The sequence below is a fragment of the Salvia hispanica genome, unplaced genomic scaffold (assembly GCF_023119035.1).
Source record: "Salvia hispanica cultivar TCC Black 2014 unplaced genomic scaffold, UniMelb_Shisp_WGS_1.0 HiC_scaffold_681, whole genome shotgun sequence".
Classification (NCBI taxonomy): domain Eukaryota; kingdom Viridiplantae; phylum Streptophyta; class Magnoliopsida; order Lamiales; family Lamiaceae; genus Salvia; species Salvia hispanica.
Genome location: NW_025952445.1, coordinates 32,842 through 42,900, shown reverse-complemented (window position 1 = coordinate 42,900; position 10,059 = coordinate 32,842). Strand labels below are relative to the sequence as shown.

General features: G+C 34.8%; 1 pseudogene; it reads left to right on the top strand.

The window, feature by feature from the left end:
• Positions 1-405: 405 nt before the first annotated feature.
• LOC125199795 lies at positions 406-9,028 on the top strand (annotated as a pseudogene).
• Positions 9,029-10,059: the final 1,031 nt, after the last annotated feature.

The window sequence follows — 10,059 nt, the reverse complement described above, 5'->3', positions numbered from 1 at the left end:
TTAGGTGAGTTTAGTAAATGGAGAATAAAGTGGAAAATGAAAAAAAGGTAGAGAGATGAAAAGAGAAAAAGTAATGTAGAGTAAAGTAAGTGTGGACTTAAAACGCTATTGATTTTTACGAAATTATTAAATATGGACCAAAACATAGTACTCCAAAATGATAAAATGACTCTATTACTGTCAAACGGGGGTATATTTTTACCAAATTAAAATAAGAGTAATATTTTTGTAGTATAAATTAACTATCCAAATAATGCTTACGTGGATTAAATAAAACCTGTGCTCACGGATTGTAATTTCATAAAATATGTAGCGTAGAATTTAGATCGGACTGTACAACTAGGTAGAAATTTTATCAAAATTATTTATTAACTTTATTATACACTCAAAAAACAATATTTATAGTTTCATCAACAATAGTATACTAGTTTGGTTGTACTGTAACTTGTTACTAAGTAGGGCAGACCGGAAAATTCATTTCGCCGGCATGGCCACCTGAGCTCCCTTACATGACGTCGCCCTATTCTAGCGAAGCCAGGAGTTTGCTTTCTCGCCTAAAACCTGCCTTCCAGGTTAATCATTTCAAAGCACAGCGTTTATATATATATATTTTTCACTTAAGCATTTGATCAAACACCTGGTTCATACTTCAAATTGCGGCCGCGTGATTCTTCATTCATTCTGCTTAACACCTTTGCCGTCTCATACAGAGGTTGAAGTGCAGCTTTGTCGAAGAAAGGAGTCGCGCACATTTTTCTTCTCATATGGGTTCGTTTTGACAAACTTCGGAAAACCTTTAATTTACTTGAACATTAGGGCTTCTAAATAGATTATTTTCTTGTGCCAGTGTGTTATTTGTTATTTTTTCAACTATGATACATTCGAGTCTTTTAATTAGATTTTATGTTTTCAGGTGAAGGCGAGTTCTCCAAATGGAGGAAGTTGGACTCTAGGAAATTTGGGTTAGAAAGGCCAAAAATATCTGTTGCTTCTTGGACAGTTTTGAGGAATTTACGTGCAAAAGGTGGTATCTTGTATGAGTTAGATGTGACATGCTTATGTACCATTTGTTTGGAAGTTTGGAAAAATTATGAATTTTAAAATTCTGAGCTGCGCCACTATCTGTTGTAAAATCTGCTCTCTCTACTACAAAGTGCTTAACTTTGACATATAGTTCTTTCTGCATTGTTTTGATGGTATTGATTTTGTTTGGAGTTTCTTGTATGGTATTGAGTTGTGTGAACCTTCTCTTCAATCACCGTAAATGGAACTGTATCTCATGGTTTTCTTTGTTCAACAGTTTAGCATATGTGTTGGTTCATCGTGGTAGCTAAGTAGTTCTCTTTATATGACTGTGGTGTGTTAAGTGCTAGGCTAGAGTGGACTAAGTTTCTTAGTAGAATATGTAGAAAATTTGCTTGGACAGAAATTTAGAAATCTTAGTAAATGTGTAGAATACTTTAGTGAACCTTGAAAGTTTTTTGGTGTTACCAATACCATCTAACATTTACAAATTCTTGGAACCCTGTACAATATTTATAGAAAAATCTTCTAGATATGAATCTATAGACTTCTATACAATCGCTAGAAGATTACATGTACAAGCAAGCAAAGTACTTGGGCTATTATGGAGGGCTAAGATAGTTTGGACTTTGGACATAGGAAGAACCTCCAAGTCGAGTCATAATTGGAAAAACATGCCCAAGTGTGTGTCAAGTAGCTGTAAATGATTGGCAAAACTATTTTCACAAAGGTTGAAAGAATCACATCAACCCTACAGATGGTGTGAGATAATTACTTTCAAGATGATGCACATATATAGTTCAAATGCTTTTAATTACTTAAGATGAACGTCAAGTAAACATATTAGAAGCAATAACCGTATAGCTGAAAGGAGAACCTTGGAAGTTGGAACTAGTTCATAATCTTGCATGTCCTATTCAAGTTGCTTATCTCATAAGATTAAAATTTTGGTTGAGAAGTTGATCCTGATGAATTATGTTGATTGATCAATTATGCACAGCCTTGGTCAGTATACCAACCGTAGGATTTTTTCTCTTGCCTTTTAAGTTCAAATTATTGGATTAATGATGCTTCAACATTGATCACAACAGCAGGGCTTAAACAGGTCCTTTTACTTTCAAGAGTTGTTTGCTGATTGTATCAACAAATGCATATTGAAAAGCCTGCTCTAAACTGTAATATGCGAATTTGAAGGTCAAGAGGACATTTCAGTGTGCATTAATTGTTGGAAAGCGATTCCCTATATGTATAGTCACTGTAAAAGGCTCTGCGGTGGAGGTTAGTGCCTATTCATATGATGTTTGAGCTTCTGCAATTTTCCCTACATCTATGCCTAGCTATAGTTTACTTCTTATACCACACATTTTAAAGGTGCTCAATGGATCAAGCATTTCTTACTTTCATTTTCAGGTATCAAGTTTTGACACTATAGCCAAAGATTCTGGAGAAAAAGCAGAAGTCTCCCAAAAGCCGAGGGGTTGTGATCCAAGAGACTTTCTTCGCTGGAAAAATTGCCTGCACAGAGACTTCACGGTGAACAGGTTGAATCCTTGCTTTTCATTTTTATAAGTTTAAATAACTCCAGTGATGTACTCTAACCTGATTTCTTGTATCGATTTCCCCTTTCATCATAGTAGGTATGCAGAATAATGTCAACTTCAGTTCAGCCATTGTATTTCAGTTGGCCCAGTTTTGTGTCATACGAATAATTCTGTTATATGAAGCATCTATACAGTACATTCTGAGCCGTCATGTATACAATCTAATCATCCAGAAAGAATAATGTAATCATTCAGAAAGAATTGTAATTAGGTAACTAAAAACCCGTCACTGAAAGTTAGACCAATGCTACTGTGGTGGGAGAGCTTTAACTATTATCTTTCTGTGTATGTTTTATACTCCCTCCGTCCCACTTTAGGAGTCCCGGTTGAGTTCGGCACGGGTATTAAGAAATGTAAAGGAAATTTGGTGATAAAAGATAGTGGAATGTGGGTCCTACTTTTTATATTAGTTTTATAATAAAATGTGAGTGGAAAAAGGTTAGTGGAACGTGGGGCCTAATACCATTTATAGAATATTCCAACCGGGACTCCTAAAGTGGGACACCCAAAAATGGTAAACCAGGTCTCCTAAAGTAGGACGGAGGGAGTACTTTTTCTTATTGCAAATTTGCAATTGCTTTACAGAAACAACCTGATTTCAAGTGGAAATGGAATTAAATCTATTATGTTATGCTAATTGGGGAAGAATTCTGATCATAACTGGGGAAATAATCCTGATGGCTAAGTGTGTACTTACTGCAAGATGCTTTTGAGGGAGTTTCATAATCATTACAGTCTTCTAGTTGAGTACTTGATCATTTTTACCTCTACGCAAAGAAGTAGGGGGAAGATCATTAATATATTTCCTTCTGGAGCTCTCCATCCCTTTTAAACTGCTTCGAAAAAAGAGTAGTTTGTTGACCTTTTCTGCATATATATATGTTTTCACTTTTTTTCTGCCTCTAGACTAACTACGCTCTAATATTGGTTACATTTGAAACAGCTTATTTTTTGATCCTTTTGCAAATGTGATCTATGACTATACTAATGCAATTATGGACTTGAAGTCTTTGAAGGTAAGGATTTCCTTTAAGGGCACAACATTTTCTTACTATCTTAATTTTTTGAAAGTTGTTCTTTGTTGACTATAACAGCTAAGAACAGTGAAACCAGCTCACTTGTCATTCAAAGAGGATCAAGGTTGTTACATCATACTGACGCAAATGTATTATCTTAAATTATACTCGATGTGGTATCAATTTTTTTGATTTATAAATTAACCACTATACCCAACATCTTTGTTCAGCGAGGATTTTGCGTGGATTGAGACTTGCAGCTCGTCTCAACTTGTCATTTTCTGAGGAGACAGAGAATGCTCTATATAGCCTCTCTTCATCAGTTGCTAACCTGAGCACGGTAAGTCTACAGTTTCTAACTACTCACCATGTGTACCTTGTCCCTTATGTTTTCTTATGATACTGAAATGAGAGACTTTCTAGCATTTCCCATTTTGATTTTCTTGCTTTCTCTTTGTTAAACCTTCTTGCTCTGTTATCAATTTCCTCCCAGGCCATTTTGTGGTCTGATTTATTTCACAAGAGGTTTTAAACAATGCTTTTTTTCCAGTCCAGGATATTTATGGAGATGAATTATATGCTCTCATATGGAGCTGCTGAGCGCTCCCTTCTTAAGCTTAAAGGTTTCAGCTACTAGATATATTGCTACCATTAAATGTAAGTTTATTTATGTTGTTCAAAATCAACACTTTTTGATCTGAGCATGTATGATTGAGCATCAATTTTATCGCAGGCAGCATATCTTTCCAAGCAGGTACATAATCAACTTGGTATACGTTCCTCAGTTTTAATGGTTAGCTTCCTTGGCCTTTTGTGGTATATATTACATCTATTTTATGTGTGCTATACCTTTTTCTGCTTGTCTTCTAATCCTGCTTTATACAATACCGTTTGATTTTGATTTCTCCATGTATCATTGTCTTTTTCTGACTTTTGATCACTGATCTTTATAATCCTCTCCAGAAATTATTTTCCAATTTGGATCAGTTGATTACTTGTGACCGACCTTGTAATGACAGTTTGTGGTGAGTTACTACTCCTTTTTATTGTCTTTGTTCAAACTGAAAATAAAATATACACATCCATGTCCATACACATACGGGGCTTGCAGTTGTCTAATTCACTACAGTGAATATGCAGGACAATGTACTATTATTTCCCCACAACATAACGTTAGTTCACATTATGTATATGTTTCGAGGAGCTAAATAGTAAATAATTAAGTAGTACAAATGAGGAAATACAGAGGCCGAGCAACATGAGTTACTGTCTTCATCGTCAATCCCACAATCTATAATGGTTTGAAATAACCCACTTTTCCTCCAGGCTCCCTTCCCTTGACAGCAGCAGAATAATTTATTCACCAACGGCCTTCCCTGGTTTCTTTCACTCCTTTCTCAGTCACCCTCTATCTTGTTCATATTTGTATTGACAGTCACCCAAGGCTGCACTCTGTTTTTGACAACTCATAATATGATAGACACATGTTCCTTCTGTTTAAAGCCTTTTTTTCATATACGGATGATCATTTTATTTTGCTTGGGTTGAAAGAGAATGACCAATTCCATATAAATAAATGAAAAGAAGTAAAAGGAATGGATCTTTTATTATATACTCTCTCCGTTCGCGGTAGTGGAGTCATTTCTTTTCGGCACATGATTTAAGAAATATTGTGTTAAGTGAGTTCAGTAAAGGAAGAATAAAGATATAGGGAAGGTAGAGAGATGAAAGAGCATAAAGTAAGAGAAGTAAATGTGTTGACTTTTTCTAGAAAAGGAAATGACTTACTATTATGGAACGTACCAAAATGGCAAATTGACTCCACTACTGCGGAATGGGGAGTATCAAACGTGCCATCATTTCCTATGACAATCAAAGATGCCAAATTCCTAGGTAAGGGTAAGAGTAGTTCAGCTGATACTCAAATGCCTTTTTCAAGAATTGCTCGTCTTTGGGCATATATTGGATTGGATTGTAGATATGTTAGTACTTCTTTTCCTTCTATTTCTCTGCTTTTCTGCAAAATTAGCCTTCAGTTGCATACTTGCACACGATTCATATGGTGGAACTATTTTAAGAAAACAAATATGTCACTTCCTTCCTTCCTGTAGTTGGAGATAAATCCGTGACCAATATATGCATACCTATCTCAATTCTCGACATTTATACTTTAGATGTATTTTGGAAAAAAATTACTTGTGTTTCTCCACTTGGTCTCTATTATTGGTATGTAGATTGATGACCTTAGGAGCATATTTAAATCTTGGTGCAACCGTTTTGTATGATGTTACACGACCATAGGGGTCACATGTAATTTTCAATGTGACCACGCACTAAATTTCTTTATCATTCCTTCCCGCTGACTATGGCTAGTCATCATATAATTCATGTTTTTGTCGAAGAGCAACACCTTCTTCCCTCGATAGCCCCAACCAAATTCCAATAGCTGCACCTAGCGCAATATGTATTTGTTGGGGATGGAGTTCAGTCTGTATTTTGTATTACGGGCAAATACGTTATCAAGCAATCATTATATATACATATGCAAGCGGTGAGGATGGTGAATATCTTAACATGAGATAAAATTGGGATCTTTGTTCAAGTGTAAGTTTAGTTGTTCTTCTTGGTTTCCAAGATATTAAGCAACAATTATCGTCTTCTATAATAGTTGATTTCATACTTTCATATTGTATCTCAATATATTCGAATTTGTACTAAGTTATTTGCTAGTGTAGATTTCTAATGTTGTCCACCTTCAAAAATAGTACTTGTAAGTGATTTGTATAAATTCCTAAAACTACTAGTTACTCATTCAGTTATTTTTGTCAAGAGCCTGCTTTCATCCTCTTTATTGTCCTTTTCTCTTCTGTCTTCTTTTTCGTTTCCGTTTTTTCCTGTTCTTACTTGTATTTACGGAACAGGGTTGCAATCTTGGCGTTTCACCTGGCAATATGTAGTAATCCTCAACATCCTATCGTCATTTTGACCTTTACCTCACTTCTGCATTATAGAACGATGGAAGAAAGCATAAGATTTGCAAGACAAAATGCTCAAGCTACCAGAACTGACATGCCTGAAATCATGGGTGTTCTCGACAATTTACTGGATGATGAAATAGTAGAAAGAGTGACTTTGTTTATTGAGCAAGTCATAAATTCTGTACATGTTCTGATCAAGAAAGAGTCTCTTTTGGAATCAATAACCAGGTTTCCCGAGTTTCCATCTTCTGGTTTGGTAAGTACTATTTGGTGTCATGAGTGAGCTCTTCTACTGCCCCATACTTTTATTTACTATTCAAGAGTTACGGCCTTTTGTTTAATTAATCCTTGAAGATATGCTTTTGAGCAAGTGTTATGTTTTCTATCATATATGTCTATCATTGAAGTTATGGCCATGATGGCGAGATTTGCTCATGTTCTTTTGCTTTTACAGTATGCATTTAAATCAACATATTTGCCAATAAATTCCTAAACTTACACCAAATTTTGGTTTTGCATACCAGCTTTAAAATCTGCCTGTAAATTACTATATGTTCTAACATTTTGATGCTGACATAACTTGATGACTTACTTGGCACCATCATACTTCAACCAAAACAACGTCACATTGTCTGCAATTGTAGGCAGTGAAACAATGTCTTATTATTCTAAATTAGTAATTTCATTTGTTGTACTTCATTCATCTTGTTTTTTGTTCCCCCCCCACCTCCATTTCAGTCTTTCTTAATACAATCCCAATCCAACAAATGAAATTATTTAATTCAACATAATAAGACATTGTTTTGCCGCTACAATGTGACATCGTGTTGGTTGACGTTTGATAGTGTCACGTAAGTAAGTCATCAAATCATGCTAGCATCATAATATTAATTGGTTGCAAATTAGAATAAATTCACAATTTGACAATGTACTGGTGGATTTGAAGCTGGTATGCAAAACCAAAGTTTGCAAGTTTAGGAATTTAGAGGCAAATTACCAAGATGTCCTATGATTAGTTTTTTTGTTGAGAAAGTAGTGATTTAATATATTGAACTGAAATTTCTGCCGTATGCTTGCTAGTTGCGAATTCTTTGTTGTCGAAACTATTTAAAGTTGCACGTATATTGAACTTTGGATCCAAACTCTCTACACTAATGCGTGTGCTATAATTTAACCTACGTAAATTCATTCTTTTTTTTTCAAATTTGTATTTTATGAATCAGGGATATATGGTGTTAATAGAATTTGGTCATTTCTATACTAATATCAAGATTAAAGGGCTAAGATATTCGTTTTATGTTTTGTTGGCCTTCCCAATAGACTAGTGTAGAAGCCATTGTTCATTGTGATTTATCTCTTTGACGAAAGATGCATTAACACGATTTCTGTTATTGATGGTATAATATCAAATTTGTTAACATCTGAATGTGTTGAGAAATCATGGGATACTATCCAAATGTGTTGATGAATGAAGCCACTTTAATTCGCCAACTAGTTTTGGTACTTACTGTTGTGACTTGTCTTTCAGGTTTTCATACCTCAAAAATGGGGCAGAAAGTAAAGAATATTTTTAACATTTTGGGCAATGGTGTCAATTCTGTAAAGGCCAATGAAAGAGGTCAGGAGTTACGTCACCAGTTGCTAAAAGAAGGAAATGTAAATGAGACAAGGTTCGTGCTTGGTAAGATTCTAGCGACAACTCTGCTTCACAGTAAAAGCGAACACAAGGATCGGATGCTGAAGATGGAAAGAATGATTTACTTGTAACAGACCAACAACAGAAGTTGGGAGATTTTGAACAGACTCGGAATACAGCAGGTCATCTCAGCAACTATTTTGCTATGGATACAAATGTGAACAAGAGGAGAGCAACACCATCAAGCTACAAGAAATTGTCTGATGTTGCTACTAAGAGGACAAGGTTATCCGATGGAGAATGGGGGAGTAAGGGTCGTGACTCACACAGTCATGGATCAAATCCAGGTAAGAAGATTCTGAAAGACGACCATGTGAATGCAGAGACTCGCAGTAATAGATAGCTCTGCCATATGGTTGATCAAAGTGAGCAGCGATACTGCGACGTAAGAAGATAATTCTCGGTCCACTGAGTTTGATTCAGTTCAAGACTTTGAGGTATCTCTGCCAACTCTGTATTTTTTGGCTCGCGGGAAAGGTTCGTTCATAGGGAAATTGATGTGAAACAGAGCTTAAGCAACAATTAACTATATCCCATTCAAGAAGCAGTTCTTTTGTTGGAACATTTTGATGTTATATGCATGTCTTTGGTTCTACTTATAGTATGTATTAGTTAGTTGATATCTGATTTTCGCTTGATGTTTAAACTATTTTTAGTGTTGTATTTATCTTTAAGATGTTCGATTATTTTATAATTGAACCACCATGTTTGATATTTTTCAATCAGATTTACAAGTTACAACCACTTTATTATACTCCCTTTAGTTGATATCTGATTTTTGCTTGATGTTTAAACTATTTATAGTGTTGTATTTATCTTTAACATGTTCGATTATTTTATAATTGAACCACCATGTTTGATATTTTTCAATCAGATTTACAACCACTTTTGTTATACTCCCTTTAGTTGATATCTGATTTTTGCTTGATGTTTAAACTATTTATGGTGTTGTATTTATCTTTAACATGTTCGATTATTTTATAATTGAACCACCATGTTTGATACTTCATCCGATCGCAAATATGAGTCTCATTTTTTTTACACGGATTTTGAGAAATGTTAAGAAAAAATGAGTGAAAGAAAGTTAATAGGATACACTTGTATATATATTAGTTTAAATGATATGTGAGTGGAAAGTAGTTGAATATGAGTGGAAAGAGGTCTACTTACCATTTTTAGTAATTAGCAACCGAGATTCCTATTCGCGATGATTGAGGAGTATTTTTCAATCGATTAAACCACTTTTATTACACTCTAAATGACACATTTCCAAAAATAGAATCATTACACTCTCTACTTCTTCATTTTCTAACTTTATTCTTCCCACTTAACTCACAAAATAACACTACATAAAATCTCATGCCGGAATAGAAATGCTCTAGTTAGAGTGGACGCGTGGAGTGTAACATTGGTAAAGTAGGAGAGGGATAAAAAATAACTAAACTAAGTAGGCTTGCAAATTCGGTACCCAATGATACCCAAACTCGAAAAATTGGGTATCGAAACCCAAAATCTCGACTTACACATGAATTCGAGTACATTAATACCCGTACCGACTAATTGGATACCTAAAAATATTATGTTTCATTTTTTTGTATTTATATAAAGGGATATTGGCCCCTAATATCGTAGAACTTTTAAAAAGTTGAGTTTTTTCACGAACTTTCAATTTGGCAAATAATATCTGAACTTTATTCGAGTTTGTTGTATCCCACCAACGAAAAAATCTGCAAATAATATCATGA